At 39.5% G+C, this 17,345-nt stretch overlaps 1 protein-coding gene across 4 annotated transcripts in view; it reads right to left on the bottom strand.

Annotated features, from left to right (window-relative positions):
• Window positions 1-17,345, bottom strand: part of USP34 (ubiquitin specific peptidase 34) — a 254,684-nt gene that overhangs the window by 209,710 nt on the left and 27,629 nt on the right. The window lies entirely within an intron of this gene.

The following is a 17,345-nucleotide window of genomic DNA, read 5'->3' as shown; positions in this document are numbered from 1 at the left end:
TTTAAAATTAGGAATAAATAATGTTAAACCAGTATTAAAGACAATACTTACAAAAAAAAAAAAAACCTAGATTTACAAGTGCAAATATTTCAGATATTTTTAACAGATGTATTGAAGGAGTGAGGGAGAAGACACTTTGCCAGTTATTCTAATGTTGTCTCTCTACTTCAAATCCACCTTCTGTTCTATGCTTTGTGATGATGAGGCTGGAACTCTGCAAGCTATATTTTTCATCTCCAGCTGGCTTCCTGTTAAGATCTTCCTCCACTGCCTGCATGGCACTAAAAGACTAGAAGGCAGGAGGAGACCACGAAATGTTAGTCACTCAGAAGCAGCAATGATTCCAAAGGGCAGCTTCCAAGAACCAATCTCATGGTACTCCTCTCAGAGGTACAAGAAATAGCCAAGTAGCATCTCTTAACTTTAAATCTGAGCTTCCTTCACAGGGCCCACTTCTAAGTGACTCTGAGTGACTCTTAGATTCTGACAACCCTCCTCCTTTGTTTCCCCAGGCTTCAGGGAAGAGCTGCTTCCTCAGTTATCGTAGTTGTTGTCATTCATCTTCATCGTCGTCTTCCTCATCATCTCTGGTTGTCCTCCTGGTCCCATTCATTCTTTAAACCTCTAACATTTGTATAAGTACTTCTCTTTAATAAATTGCTTCTTCAAGCCCCTGACTGGACCTTGACTAACATACTGGCATTTCATATACAGTATATACAACTATAAAAGGAATCCAAAGTTAAATCCAGAAGGGAAAAGTGTTTTCAAAAACTACAGTTTGCCTAATGGTCCAAATCAGTGTTCTAATGTAAAATGTTTAACTGTGTAAGACTGAAGTCAGCAAACTTTTCTTTAATGGGTGAGAAAGCAAATATTTTAGACTTTGCAGGCCATACAGTCTCTTTCACAACTAAGCAGCTCAGCCATAGTATTTTGAAAGGAGCCACAGACCATATGTAAACAAACGAGCATCAGCCATGTTACAAAAACAAGCAGCTGACAAGATGTGGTACACTGGGCCATGGTGTGCCAACTCCATTCTAGACAAAGTCCAACAAGATAATATCACCCTCAGCATTTAAGTCTTCACTGTATCTAAAAGTCATACATTCATATATTTTTTGAGTACCGTATACCCTCAGTAGTAAATATCCGACGGTAAATGAAATGGTAACAGTCCCCACTTTATGGAACTTAGTCAAGTGATGAAGAGTAAGGACAAAAAGAGGTGAATGAGTAAGTAAAACTACTCACATATTTTGTGATAAATGCCAAGAAGAAACCAAGTAGAGTACTGTGTATCAAATATAAGCATAACCCACCGCAGAATGAAGAAGTCAGGAAGAGAGTCTCTAAGTAAGTGATTTGTAAGCAAAAACCTGATGTTAAGAGTTCAGAAATTAAAAAGAGAAAGAAAAAGAAACGAAAGCAGTATGTGTAAAGAAGCTCATGTTTGTTTATTTATTTTGAGAGAGTATCTGTGCACAGGAGGGACAGAGAAAGGGGGAGCAGGGGAGACAGTGAGAGAGAATCCCAAGCAGACTCCACTATACTCGCGTCTTGCCGTGTCATGGAGGAGGAGGAGCCCAACACGAGGCTCAAACTCAAAAACCTTGAGATTGTGACCTAAGCTGAAATCAAGAGTCAACAGCTCAAATGACAGAGCCTTCCAGCCACTCCAAGTTCATGTTCAAAGAGAATCCCCAGGATGATGTGAAAGGAGATCCAAGACAGACTACTGTGCACACATCCCAAGGATACTAGTTCAAATAGGATCAAGAGAATAAAAGGACCGGGATGCCTGGGTGGCTTAGTCGGTTAAGCATACAACTCGATTCATGGTTCCTGGGTTAAAGCCTCGCACTGGGCTCTGCACTGGCAGCACAAAGCCTGCTTGGGATTCTTTCTCTCCCTTTCTCTGCCCCTCTCCTGCTCGTGCTCGCGCGCTCTCTAAGTAAAACATTAAAAAATTTTTTTAAAGAGATAATAAAAGGACTTTAGGTAAGATGGTTCAGAGGGGAGGGGATTAAACATATACTTTACATGTAATTTAGTCTCTTAAAGATTTTTAAAACATCTCAAGCTTGCAGGGGCAGACAAACTCATGCATACAAATTGGCAACTACTAATTACAGGAATGAAAGACACTGTACAAGAAATGTAACTACAGTATAATACTCTGCTCAAGAGTGAGTATTTACATGATCCTAATAATATAAATACACAATACTAATTCTAAAACAATTGGAAAGAGGTGGCAAGGGTAAAAAGGCTAATTCTTTGGGGTGTCAGGGTGGCTCAGTTGGTTAATCATGTGACTTCAGCTCAGGTCATGATCTCACCATTCATGAGTCCAAGCCCCGCATCAGGCTCTCTGTTGTCAGCACAGAGCCCACTTTGGATCCTCTATCACCCTCTCTCTGCTCTCCCCGACTTGCACTCTCTCAAAAATAAACAAAAAAAAATATTTTTAAAAAATGCTAATTCTTCCATAAATGGACATAAACAGACCAACAAATCTTTCATAGGAGCAGGTCAACAGTTGAAAATACCTATTAACATGTAACTATATAATCTTATTACACAGGAAGGTAAAATCTAGGGGGGAAAATCAGATAAAACAGAAAGTAATTACCTCTAGGAGAGAAAAAGTAGGACTGCTGGTAGAGACTGCTGAGTTTTGTTACAAGCCTGGCAAAACTATATGACATTTCAAATAAGGCACATATTATTTAATTAAAATTAAAACAGGGGTGCCTGGCTGGCTCACTCAGTGGACCACATGACTCTTGATCTTGGGGTGATGAGTGTGAGTACCACTCACAGAATGGTTGGATACCAAGATTTCCTAACAATAAAAAAATCATGGGGCACCTGGGTGGCTCAGTGGTTAAGCGTCTGACTTAGGCTCAGGTCATGACCTCACATGACCTTGTGGGTTCAAGCCCTGCATCAGGCTATGCTGACAGCTCGGAGTCTGGAGCCTGCTTCAGATTCTTTGTCTCCCTCTCTCTCTCTCTCTCTGCTCCTCCCCCATTTGTTCTCTCTCTCTCTCAATCAAAAATAAACAAACATAAAAATAAAAAATAAAAATAAATAAAAAAATTAAAAAACTTCAGGGCGATTGGGTGGCTCAGTTGGTCGAGTGTCCAACTCTTCATTTCAGCTCAGGTCATGATCTTTCTGTTGGTGGGATCAAGCCCCACAGCAGGCTCTGTGCTGACAGTGAAGAGCCTGCTTGGGATTCTCTCTCTCCCTCTCTCTCTCTGCCTTTCCCCCCATATAAATAAATAAACTTTAAAAAATAAAATAAAAATCTTTTTTTTTTTTTTAATTTTTTTTTCAACGTTTATTTATTTTTGGGACAGAGAGAGACAGAGCGTGAACGGGGGAGGGGCAGAGAGAGAGGGAGGCATAGAATCGGAAACAGGCTCCAGGCTCTGAGCCATCAGCCCAGAGCCTGACGCGGGGCTCGAACTCACAGACCGCGAGATCGTGACCTGGCTGAAGTCGGACGCTTAACCGACTACGCCACCCAGGCGCCCCTAAAAAATAAAATAAAAATCTTTTAAAAAATAAAAACAAAAAAGGAACAAGGGCCCATTATCCAGAACTTAATTTTTTTTCTTAAAATTTTATTATTAAGGTTTTTAAAATTTATTTATTTTGTGAAAGAGAAAGAGAACAAACAAGTGGCGGAGGGGCAGAGAGAGGGGAAGAAAGGGTGATAGAGGAGCCCAAGCAGGCTTCACATCATCAGTGCAGAGCTCAACCCAGGGCTCGAACACACAAACCATGAGATCATGACCTCAGCCAAAACCAAAGGACATTAAACCAACCGACTGAACCACCCAGGCACCCCTGTATTTTTATTTTATTTTTTAAGTAATCTCTATGCCTCATGTGGTGCTCAAGCTCACAACACCAAGATCAAGAGTTGCATACTCTACCAACTGAGCCAGTCAAGCGCCCCAGAAGATATTTCTTATAAACAGCATTCATACTATACCTATTTCAGGACTGACATTAAAGTTTAAATATCAACCATATGTATTCCTTATTCTTGGGCAGTTTGCAAAAATATACTGTAAGGCAAAACTTTAACTGGAGAAAGGGAGTCTTTTTAAAAAAAATAAGTCATGCCTGGGTGGCTGACTTTGGCTCAGGTCATACTCTCACAGTCTGTGGGTCAGAGCCCCACATCGGGCTCTCTGCTGACAGCTCAGAGCCTGGAGCCTGCTTCAGATTCTGTGTTTCCCTCTCTCTCTCTGCCGTTACCCCACTCACTCTCTGTCTCTCTCTCTCTCTCTCTCTCTCTCTCAAAAACAATAAATAAATACATAAATAAATTAAAATTAAAATTAAGACTAGTTTTAGTTGAGTAATAGAAGAACCCAAACAAATGAGTAAAATGAAAAGTACTATCTATTAGAAAGTAAAGGGGTATGGTCGCCTGGGCAGCTCAGTCAGCTGGGCATCCAACTTCAGCTCGGGCCATGATCACATGGCTCGTGGGTTTGATCCCTGCATGGGGCTCTGTGCTGACAACTCAGAGCCTGGAGCCTTCAGATTCAGTGTCTCCCTCTTTCATCTGCCCCTCTCCCACTCATACCCTGTCTCTCTCTCTCTCTCTCTCTCTCTCTCAAAATTAAACATTAAAATTTTTTTTAAGTAAAGGGGTATTTAGGTTAATAAACCAAATCTCTATGCATCAAAATGTCTAGCATACAAATTCAAAATGATTAATGATAAACTTGTAAAAGGATACAGTATAATACCATTTGTTAACTTTTAACCAACTGTCTTGTATGGACTCATGTACAATTACAGAATAATTACATACACTGTAATGATACACATCCTCATCAAGAGAAAGGTCCCATCTGGGTAAAAAGATACAAGGATAGGCAAGAAGTACTTTTAGCTGTATCAATTTTTATTTTTTTATGAAAGTCAATATAAAATATTAACGGACATTAAATTTGGCAAGCACATGTATATCTAACTATTAGGGTTTTTTTTTAATGGGTCTAACCTATTTTCATAATTAATTTTTTCCAGTTAAATATGCCAGATTCAACATACCCTTTTCCTTCCACTTCCTCCCCAAAACTCTACTAAAACAACAAAAGAAAACTAACATGCAAGGGCAAAAACAACTAAACGTGTAATAAGAGGACACCTGACTTATTAGTAAAGCCACCCTTATTAGTAAAACCAACCAGAGACTGAGGAACAGAAATAGGCTAATTTTTTTCCCGTGAAACCTCAGAAAAGCTCAGGAATTGGAAACATGGAATACCTCTGATAGCAGGAATACAGGTTGAGCTAAAAGATATTAAAATCTTATTAAGAAGGGGCACCCGGGTGACTCAGTAGGTTAAGCGTCTGATTTCAGCTCAGGTCATGATCTCACAGTCCGTGAGTTCGAGCCCCACGTCGGGCTCTGTGCTGACAGCTCAGAACCTGGAGCATGCTTTGGATTCTGTATCTCCCTCTCTCTCTGTGCCCTTCCCCTGCTCATGCTCTGTCTCTTTCTTTGTCTCAAAAATAAAAAAAATTTTTTTTTAATTAAAATAAGTAAATAAAATCTTATTAAGAAGCAGTTAAGACATCCCCTCAATTCCCCCTTCATACACACACACACAGACATACACACACACCACACACTCTCCAAACAATTATGTTTTCTCTCTGGAGATGCTGAACCAGAAAGATCTGGTTCGGGAAACCATGCAGCTGAAAGCCATGAGTGTCATATTGAAAACATGTATATGTCTCTGTACAAGCATTTCCTAGTATGTCACATAAGCATTCCTGAGAAGACTCATGTGATACAAAATCTTGCCCTAAGGAATAATAAGGCTGGGGCGCCTGGCTGGGTCAGTTTGTGGAACATGTGACTCTTGATCTTGGGAGTCATGAATTCGAACCCCACATTGGGTGCTGAGATTAGTTAAAAATAAAATCTTAAAGAAGAAGAAGGCTAACAACAATAAAACAAGGTTAGGAGCAAACTATTCAAAACCTATGAAACTTTATGGCCAGACCACTGATAAAAAAAAGTAACTGTCTGATTTAAAATTTAAAAAATACTAGCACAGTTAAATCCCCATTGGCATTTGCATCAAACCAGTGTCAGTCAATATTCTGCAGATTTAATGCCTCATCTTTTGATATAAAGAGGCCTGAGGGCATTCAATTCTAATAATGATTTCCCCCCAAAATTAAAAACTGAACATAACCATTCTCGTGAATCCATCACCTTAATGACTTCACACCTACTTCACCTTGTCCACAGCTTTACAAACTAGAAAACAGAGGGGTCCATGAAGGCAACAAACCAATCACTATATGCACAAGAAGGCATTTCTTTTTTTTTTTTTTTTTAATGTTTGTTTATTTTTGAGAGAGCGAGCGAGCACGAGCAGGGGAGGGACAGAGAAAGAGAGAGAGAGAGAGACAGAGACAGAGACAGAGGAGACAGAGAATCTGAAGCAGGCTCCAAGCTGTCAGCTCAGAGACCAAGGTGGAGCTTGAACACCACGAACAGTGAGATCATGACCTGAGCTGAAGTCAGATGCTCAACCGAGTCACACAGGAGCCCCTAAGGCATTTCTTAAGACTGTCAGCTTTATTATAGTTTCTTCATGCACTAATAGGATCTTCTATTTATTTCCCCCACACAACCAACACCCCAGGGTCTTCTCTTTAATCATACGAGAGCTTGCATCAATCACTGTAAAACATTAATACGAAGGGGGGAAATCCCCTAAAAACCAGTAAGAATGTTACATTTTTATTAATATTATTCCTCTAATTGTGTATGAGCTTAATTTTTGTCTAAAAAGAGAATACCTTGTTCTAGATCAAACTATATACTCAATGTTGAGCCTTATGGCACTTTTCCCCTACTCAGCTCCAGAAATTCTGGTAGTCCAAGCAGGAGGTTGAAATATTCTTCTCCAGTAATACTAGCTGGACCAAGACACGTAAAAACAATCCTTTTGACCAGGAAGATAAGGAAAAGGCATAAGGCAGAAGTATATGCCAAACAAAAGCCTAACAAGGTAACAACACTTGATATCCTGCAAGCCAAACATACACCATCCATCAGGGAGAAGTTTCTGACAACAAATCCATTACAGAATAAAATATATTGGGGAAAGAGATAAGGCAACTACTAAAAACAAACTCTTGGTTTGTAGATTTCAATAGCAAGCCCTCCAACCCCATGAACTGAAGCAATGATACAGATGGAAAAGAGGAGAAGGGGCGGAGGGCTCTCAGGAAGTAGGATTCTCCGGCGCCTGGGTGGCTCAGTCAGTTAAGTATCCAACTCTTGATTTAGGCTCAGGTCATGATCTCATGGTCTTGGGATCGAGACCTGAATCAGGCTCTGTGCTCAGCATGGAGTCTGCTTAAGATTCACTCTCTCTCCCTCTGCTCCTCCCCCACTTGTATGCATTCTAAAATTAAAAAAAAATTTTTAATTTTTTTAAAAGAAAGAAGGATTCTAATCCTCTTGCCAGAAACATAGTGTTTAACTTTGCTCTTCTGTAGAAAGATTCTGAGAACAAAAAAAAAAAAAAAAAAACAAAAAAAACAAAAAAAAAAAACAAACAAGAAAATGTACCTAAGCCATTAAAAAATAAAAATAAAAGAAGAAACCTGTAAGGAACTATATTACAACACTAAAGGGTCAACCACCTGACCGGGTAAAAAGAAACCATAGTACACAATGCCAGTTTTCCTTCCGCAGCCTACAAACACAGGGATCAGAATGGCTGCAACAATCCTATCTCTCCGTAACACAAAACACAGATGACATACCTTGTGGAAAAAGCCTATGTGTAGTCAGACACCTGTCCTCCCCGCTAAGGCCCACCTAGCAGCCTAACAATTCACCAACACAAGCTTTCCAATTCATTCCATTATATCTACCCCATAACCAGTAAGGGAAGGGAAGGACATGGTATTAGGGCCAGACAAACTAGAGCTCTCCAGCCAGAGAGCTAACATCATACTCAATGGTCAAAGACTGAAACCTCCTCTAAGATGGGGAGCAAGACAAAGTAGCCAAACTTTCACAAATTCCTTTCAACACAGTATTGACAGTTTTAGCCAAAGCAATTAGGCAAGAAGAAACTGGAAAGAAAGAAGTAAAATTACCACTTGTTCACAGATTACATAATCTTACATGGAGAAAACTCTGAAAAGTCCACCAAAAAAACTTAGAATAAATGAATTCAATAAAGTAACAAGACACAAAGTCAACATACAAAAATCTGTTGCATTGCTATACAGCAAAAATGAACAATCAAAAGAGAATATTAAGAACACAATTGCATTTATAATAGTATCAAAAGAATAAAAGACTTATGGGGCACCTGGGTGGCTCAGTCAGTTAAGCATCTGACTTGATTTCAGCTCAGGTCATGATCTCATGGTTCCTGGAATCAAGCCCATGTTGGGCTCTATGCTGGTAACACCAAGCCTGCTTGGCATTCTCTCTCCCCCTCTCTCTGTCCTTCCCCCGCTCACGTGCTCTCTCTCAAAATAAACTTCAAAAATAAAAAAAAAATAAAGGTCTTAGGAATAAACTTTAACCAAAGACCTACAAGACTTGTAAATTGAAAATCACATCACTGAAAGAAATTAGTGACAAATAAATAGAAATCTCACATTCATGAATTGGAAGATTTAACATTGTTAAATGTCAACATTGCCCAAAGTCAATACAATACAATCCCTATCACAGTCCCAATAATGGGGTGAGGAGCACAGTTTTCTTGCAAAAATAAAAAGTTCCACCCTAAAGTTCATATGGAATTTCAAAGGACCCCAAACAACCAAAACAATCTTGAAAAAGAAAAAAGTTTGAAGAATCAACACTCTAATCTCAAACCTAAGTACACAAATCAAAACCACAATGAGATATCACTTCATACCAATTAGGTTGGCTACTATTTAGAAAAAATAATAACAAGTATGGGCAAGGATGTACCGAAACCACTGTGCAGTTACCAGGAATGTAAAATGGTATAACTGCTATGAAAAATAGTAGTTACTCAAAAAACAAAAAGAAAACAAAACAAAAAAACATAGGGGGTGCCTGGCTACCTCCATTGGTGGGTGAAGCATACAACTCTTTGCTTCACCATACAACTTTTTGCTTTTCCACAACTCTTTGTGGGGCCGAGTTTGAGCCCCACATTGGGTGTAGAGATTACTCAAACAAACAAACAAAAAAAATTAAACACACAATTACTTATGATCCAGAAATCCCATTTCTAAGTGTATATATTTTTAAAAATTGAGGGGCACCTGGGTGGCTCAGTTAAACCTCCTTATCTTGGTTTCAGCTCAGTTCAGGACCTCATAGTTCATGACATTAAGCCCCACATCCGACTCTGTGCTGACAGTGCAGGGAGTGCTTAGGATTCTTTCTCTTCCTCTCTCTCTGATCCTCCCCTGTTCATGGTCAAGCATGCACTAAAATCTCTCACGCTCTCTCAAAATAAATATTTTTAAAAAAGAATTGAAAACTGAATCTCAAAGAGATACTTGTATACCTATCTTCATAACAATTCACAACAGGCAAAAGGTAGAAGCAACCCAAATGTCCAACAGATGAATAAACAAAATAAGTGTATATATACACAGGAATATTACTCAGCCTTAAAAAGGAAGGAAATCACACACTACGACATGAATGAACTTTGAGGATATTATGCTAAGTGAGGCAGTTGCAAGAAGACAAATACTTTATGATTATTATTCTGCTTAAATGAGATATCTTGTGTAGGCAAATTCATAGAAACAAAGTAGAATGGTGGCTGTCAGGGAAATGAGTCAGCTTTCAACATGAAAAAGTTCTAGAGATCTGTTGCACAACAATGACAATATTCTTAACACTACCAAACTATACACTTAAAAATGGTTGTAATGGGGGAGGAGAAGGGGGGACCTAGGTGCCTCAGTGGGTTAAGCATCAGACTTCAGCTCAGATCATGATCTCATGAGTTCAAGTCCCACATCAAGCTCTCTGCTGTCAGCATGGAGCCTACTTTGGATCCTCTGTCTCCCTCTCTATCTGCCTATCCCCTGCTCACGCTCTCTCTCTCAAAAATAACATTTAAAATAAAATTTAATTTAAAAAATGGTTGTGATAGTAACTTTTGTTTTTTACAATTAAAAACATTAATAAAAAAAAAAGATAGGGAAACTCAGACTGCAGTTTAAAAGAAGCCACTGATTGGGGCGCCTGGCTGGCTTACTCAGGCATCTGACTCTAGATTTCAACTCAGGTCATGATTTCACGGTTCTTGAGATCAAGCCCTGCATCAGTCTCTGCACCGATAATGCACAGCCTACTTGGGATTCTCTCTCTGCCCCTCTCCCTCTCTCCCTGCCTCCCTCTCTCTCTCTCTCCGCCCCTCCTGTGCTCTCTCTCCCACAAAATAAGTAATTTTTTTTTTAATGGAAACAGGAATGAAAGAATTACATACTTTAAAAAAGAGCGAGACATCAGTGCCTGCAAACTGCAGAGTAGCTAGAATCTATAGAATTAGAACAGGTAGGTCACCCAACAAAACACAAAAAGTAAAATGAACAAAAACAAATTATTCAGAGAGCCTCAAACTAGAAATGAACGGAGTGTTCAAAGAGTTGATCAATTTATATACATAGAGAGAAATCTCCATAAGGAATTCTATTCAGCAATAAAAGTCAAAAGACTACCAGTACACTAAAAAACAATAGTTTATAACCATACGCTAAATGAAAAAAATGCCAAATACAAACAGTACATGAAATTTATTTCCACTTTAATGTAACTATACAAAAGACAAACCTAAGTATGGTTGGCATAAAGCATGTCAGTGAAGAGTGATGGCATCAAAACAGCAAAACAGGAGTTTTCTACCATCTTCCTCAAAGAACACTGATTTTGACTATCACCTATGAACAACAGTGGCTTTGTGTAAGTCTGGGAGTCCAGGGAAGTTCCAGCACAGCACTGGAACAAAAATAAATCCAAAACTGAACACATTGAAAAGGGCAAAAGAAACAGTTTCACTGTACCTGGAACATTCTTTCCCTCTAGTCTCCACAGTATAGTGCCAAGAGAGATGTTCTTAATCTGTGATTTCTCCCGTGGGGGAAAATGAGAGCATGTAAGTGAGCACCCAGCTTCCCCGGTTGTGCATTTTCATTCTTACCCCACCCAGAATATTGACATTCACAACATAACTAGGGAGGAGGGGAGTGCCTGGAAGAACAGCAGGACTCTCAAAGAACATAAAATGAGATATGGATCCTACTAACTGCAATGCAGACTTCATCAGGAAGCCCACTCACAAATTGCCTTGTCTGAAGATGCCGCCACCTGGTAAATGGGCAGCCCCAACTCTCCACACACCTCACCCACAAACATACACTCTCACCCTGTGGCTGGTTCCCTGTGTTCACCCCTAAGGACATATTCCAAGCATCTATAGATGGCTATTAAGAAAGTGCAAAAAGCTATCCCGTCTCTTCTGAACTATGAGAAAGCATACAAACCTGAGAATTCAGCACTGCCCTACAGAAAGCAAGAGGCAGTCACACTTGATTCAGCTTTGCATGATCAAGAGAAGGCATACAAACTTAAAAATCCCCTCCAAGAGAAAATAAGAAATGAGGAACAGGCATATCCACAGCAAAGGTCTGAAAAAACTTCAGAATTCCTAACAAGGCTAACAGAAGGTATGTCTCTCCTGAAGCTAGTCATTAAAAACCCGAGGTGACGTCTTGTCAAATGCAAAAAGGGCAACTCAAAACTTCAAGAAACATGAAACAAGGAAACATTAAACCACCAAATAAACAATTAATTTTCCAGTAACCAATCCCAAAGAAATAGAGATCTCCAATCTATCTGATAAAGAATTCAAAACAGTTGTTTTAAGGAAACACAGAAAGAGGCACTGTCAGCACAGAGCCCAACGTGGGGCTCAATCACATGAACCATGAAATCATGACCTGAGCTGAAATCAAGAGCCAGATGCTTAACCAACAGAACCACCCACCCAGGTGCCCCCAAAAGTGAGATGTCTTAAAAAAGACATAGAAATTATAAAAAAAGAAACAAATTGTGGAACTGAATACAACGAATGAAACAAAAATGCAATAAAAGCAACGGTAGACTTGATCAAGTAGAAGAAAGAATCTGTGAAGAATAGGGGCAGGTCATTTTGAAATGATACATTCAGAAGAAATGAAAAAAGCCTATGGGAAGTATACATTAAAAGAAACAATCTATGCATTTTTGGCAAAGTCCCAGAAGGAGAAGAGAGGGAAAATGGGGCAGTACTTTATTTAAAGAAAACAGCAGTGAAGGAATACGTGGGTAGCTCAGTTGGTTAAGCATCTGATGTCGGTTCAGGTCATGATCTCACAGTTCGTGGGTTCAAGCCCTACATTAGGTTCAGTGCTGTCAGTGCAGAGCCTGCTTCAGATCCTCTGTCTCCCTATCTGCTCTTCCCCCAATGTGCACGCTCTCTCTCTCAAAAAAATAAATAAATATTTTTAAAAAGTATCTTCAAACAAAAATGGAAATACAACATACCGAAACTTACATGCAGCAGAACAAGTCCTAAGAGGAAAACTTACAGTGAGAAATGCTACATTAAGAAAAAGAAGGCAAACCATAAGAGACTCTTGGATACTGAGAACAAACTGAGGGTTGATAGGGGGTGGGGGAGAGGGGAAAGTGGGTGATGGGCATTGAGGAGGGCACTTATTGAGGATGAGCACTTGGGTGTTGTATGGAAACCAATTTGTCAACAAATCATACTAAAAATAAATACCTACATACATACAAAAGAAAGACAGAAAGAAAGAAAGAAAGAAAGAAAGAAAGAAAGAAAGAAAGAAAGAAAGAAAGAAAGAAAGAAAGAAAGAAAAACAGAAAGACAGAAAGAAAAACAGAAAGACAGAAAGAGAAAGAAAGAAAGAAAGAAAGAAAGAAAGAAAGAAAGAAAGAAAGAAAGAAAGAAAAAGAAAGAAAGAAAGAAAAGGGTGCCAAGTGGATGAGTCAGTTAAGCAACTGACTCTAGGTTTCAGCTCAGGTCATGATCTCATGGTTCGTGGGATTGAGCCCTGCATCAGGCTCCACGCTGACAGCATGGAGCCTGCTTGGGATTCTCTCTCTGTCACTGCCCCTCCCCCACTCTTGGGTGTGCTCTCAAAATAAACATAAAAAATTTTTTTTCAAACAACCTAACTGTACACCTAAAGAAACTAAAAAAGGAACAAACTAAGCCCAAAGGTAGAAGGAAGGTAATAACAAAGGTGAGATCAGAAATAAATGAAAGACTAGAAAAATAACAGGAACAATAAATGACACTAACAACTTTTTTTAGTTTTAAAAAATAGACCTTAGACTAAAAAAAAAAATCAAAATAAAAAATGGAAGAGGCAGACAACTAAGATACTGTAACTGATATCAAACACAAAGAATAAAAGACTACTATGAACAATTATAAATCAACAAATTGTTCAATCTAGAAAAATGGATAAATTCTAGGAACATACAACCAACCAAGAATGAATCATGAAGAAATAACAAAAAAATCTGAAAAGATTAATAATGAGCAAGCAGGGGTGCCTGGGTGGCTCAGTCAGTTGAATGTCCGACTTAGGCTCAGGTGATGATCTCATAGTTCTGAGTTTGAGCCCCGCGTTGGGCTGACAGCTGAGAGCCTGGAGCCTGCTTTTTGTTTCTGTGTCTCCCTCTCCTCTCTGCCCCTTCCCCGCTCACACTCTCTCTTCTCCCAAAAATAAACATTAAAAAATTTTTGTTTTTTTTTAAATAACGAGTAAATGGATTGAATCAGTGATCCAAAAACTTCCCTACAAAGAAAAGTCCAGCACCAGATGCTTTCACTGGTCAATTATACCAAACATTTAAAGAATTAACACCAAACCTTTTCAAACTCTTAAATTTCAAGAATTTAAGAGAAAACACTCCCAAATTTACCATTATACCAAAGCCAGACAAAGGTACTACAAGAGGGGGGCATCTGGGTGGCTCAGCCAGTTAAGCATCTGACTCGTTTTCAGCTCAGGTCATGATCTCACGGTTCGTAGGTTCGAGCACGGAGCTTGCCTGGGATTCTTGCTTCTCCCACTCCTCTGCCCCTCCCCCCAACTCCCACTCACGCTCTCTCTCAAAAGAAATAAACCTTGGCACAAAAACAGACACATAGACCAATGGAATAGAATAGAAACCCCAGAACTAGACCCACAAACGTATGGCCAACTAATCTTTGACAAAGCAGGAAAGAACATCCAATGGAAAAAAGACAGTCTCTTTAACAAATGGTGCTGGCAGAACTGGACAGCAACATGCAGAAGGTTGAAACTAGACCACTTTCTCACACCATTCACAAAAATTAACTCAAAATGGATAAAGGACCTGAATGTGAGACAGGAAACCATCAAAACCTTAGAGGAGAAAGCAGGAAAAGACCTCTCTGACCTCAGCCGTAGCAATCTCTTACTCGACACATCCCCAAAGGCAAGGGAATTAAAAGCAAAAGTGAATTACTGGGACCTTATGAAGATAAAAAGCTTCTGCACAGCAAAGGAAACAACCAACAAAACTAAAAGGCAACCAACGGAATGGGAAAAGATATTTGCAAATGACATATCGGACAAAGGGCTAGTATCCAAAATCTATAAAGAGCTCACCAAACTCCACACCCGAAAAGCAAATAACCCAGTGAAGAAATGGGCAGAAAACATGAATAGACACTTCTCTAAAGAAGACATCCGGATGGCCAACAGGCACATGAAAAGATGTTCAGCGTCGCTCCTTATCAGGGAAATACAAATCAAAACCACACTCAGGTATCACCTCACGCCAGTTAGAGTGGCCAAAATGAACAAATCAGGAGACTATAGATGCTGGAGAGGATGTGGAGAAACGGGAACCCTCTTGCACTGTTGGTGGGAATGCAAATTGGTGCAGCCGCTCTAGAAAACAGTGTGGAGGTTCCTCAGAAAATTAAAAATAGACCTACCCTATGACCCAGCAATAGCACTGCTAGGAATTTATCCAAGGGACACAGGAGTACTGATGCATAGGGGCACTTGTACCCCAATGTTCATAGCAGCACTCTCAACAATAGCCAAATTATGGAAAGAGCCTAAATGTCCATCAACTGATGAATGGATAAAGAAATTGTGGTTTATAGACACAATGGAATACTACGTGGCAATGAGAAAAAATGAAATATGGCCTTTTGTAGCAACGTGGATGGAACTGGAGAGTGTGATGCTAAGTGAAATAAGCCATACAGAGAAAGACAGATACCATATGGTTTCACTCTTATGTGGATCCTGAGAAACTTAACAGGAACCCATGGGGGAGGGGAAGGAAAAAAAAAAAAAAGAGGTTAGAGTGGGAGAGAGCCAAAGCATAAGAGACTCTTAAAAACTGAGAACAAACTAAGGGTTGATGGGGGGTGGGAGGGAGGAGAGGGTGGGTGATGGGTATTGAGGAGGGCACCTTTTGGGATGAGCACTGGGTGTTGTATGGAAACCAATTTGACAATAAATTTCATATATAAATTAAAAAAAAAAGAAATAAACTTAAAAACTATATATACAAGAGAAGGAAAATACAGTCCAATAACCTAATGAACACAGATGCAAAATTTTTCAACAAAATACTAGCAAACCAAGTTCAATATCACATTAGAAGGATCATACACCATGATTAAGTAGGATTCATCCCTGGGATGCTAACATGGCTCAACATATACACAAATCAATAAATACAATACATGATATAGACAGAACAAAAGATATAAACCTTAGGATCTCAATAGATGCAAAAAAAAATTTGACAAAAATTCAACATCATGACAGAAACTCAACAAATTAGGGACAGAAGAAATGTACCTCAACATAAGAAAGGTCACTGCAATACTGTAATTTATAAGAAATATGTATGTATTTTGGCCACTCAGATGACCAAAATGTATTTCCCAAATATATTTAGTCTTCATCCACAGTTCCTGGCTCACAGCTCCCAAAACCCTTGAAATTTCCTGAGATTTTTCCAAAGTAATGGGAGCATCTTTTATTATAGTATCTGGGTTTTTTTTTTTTTTCTCTTTTGAGAGCATGCATGCACGCGCACAGATGAGGGGCAGAGAAGAGTGGAGAGAGATTCCCAAGCAGAGTGCAGAGCAGGATGTGGGGTTTGATCTCAAGAACCATGAGCCCATGGCCTTAGCCAAGATCAAGAGTCAGATGCTTAACTGACTGAGTCACCCAGGCACCCCTGTAGTTTTCGGTCTCTTGTCCTCAGTTTCTGAAAATACTTCGAAGCCATACCGATGAAATGGGTGTCTTTTTTTCATAACAAATCCTTTTCCATCACAATTGGGTTTATAATAATGAAGGTGACTTTTGGGGGTTATTTTCCAGGGGAAGGAACCATGAAAAAATTATTGGAACTTTCAGTCCCACCCTCCTGATTTCCAGGAAAGGGAAAGAGGCTAGAGATGGAATTAATCACTAATGGCCAGTGGTTAATGAATCGTGCCCATGCAACGAAGTCTGCATAAAAACCCAAGAGAGAGCATGGTTCAGAGAGCTTCCTCACTGGGGAACCAGAACGCTCATACATTCCACCATGCTGTGGCCCAAGCTCCACAAGTGCAGAAAATCCTTTGTTTAAGACCTCACCCTACGTCTCTCTTCATCTGTTGATTCATATCCTTTAATATCGGTAATCTGGTGAGTTAATAGGTTTTCTGAGTTCTGTGAGCTGTTCTAGCTAATTAATCGAAACCAAGGAGGGGGTCATGGGAGCTTTGGAATTACAACCAACAGGTAAGAAGATAACAACCTGGGCTTGCAAGTGGCATCTGAAGTGGAGGGCAGTCTTGTGGGACTGAGCCCTTTACCTATAGAATCTGAGACTATCTCATGATATAGTGTCAGAATTGAGGCGAATTCTTGGACACCCTACTGTATCTGAGAATTGCCTGTTAGTGTTTTAAAGCCTTCACACAAACACACAGTGGAGTTGGATCCATAAACCCCAAACAGCCATAGATGACAAGGCTACACTTAACATCACACTCAGTGTTGAATAGTTAAAAGCCTTCCCTCTAAGATAAGGAACAAAACAAGGGAGCTGACTCTTACCAGTATTGTTCAATATTGTACTGGAAGTCCTACCCAGAGCAATCAGATATGAAAAATAAATGAAAAGCACCCAGATTGGAAAGGAAGAAATAAAACTGACTCTGTTTGCAAATGATATGATCTTTTATACAGAAATA

Source organism: Puma concolor, chromosome A3, assembly GCF_028749965.1.
Source record: "Puma concolor isolate L17-30 chromosome A3, mPumCon1.1.hap2, whole genome shotgun sequence".
Lineage (NCBI taxonomy): Eukaryota > Metazoa > Chordata > Mammalia > Carnivora > Felidae > Puma > Puma concolor.
This window is presented reverse-complemented; position numbering and strand designations above follow the sequence as displayed.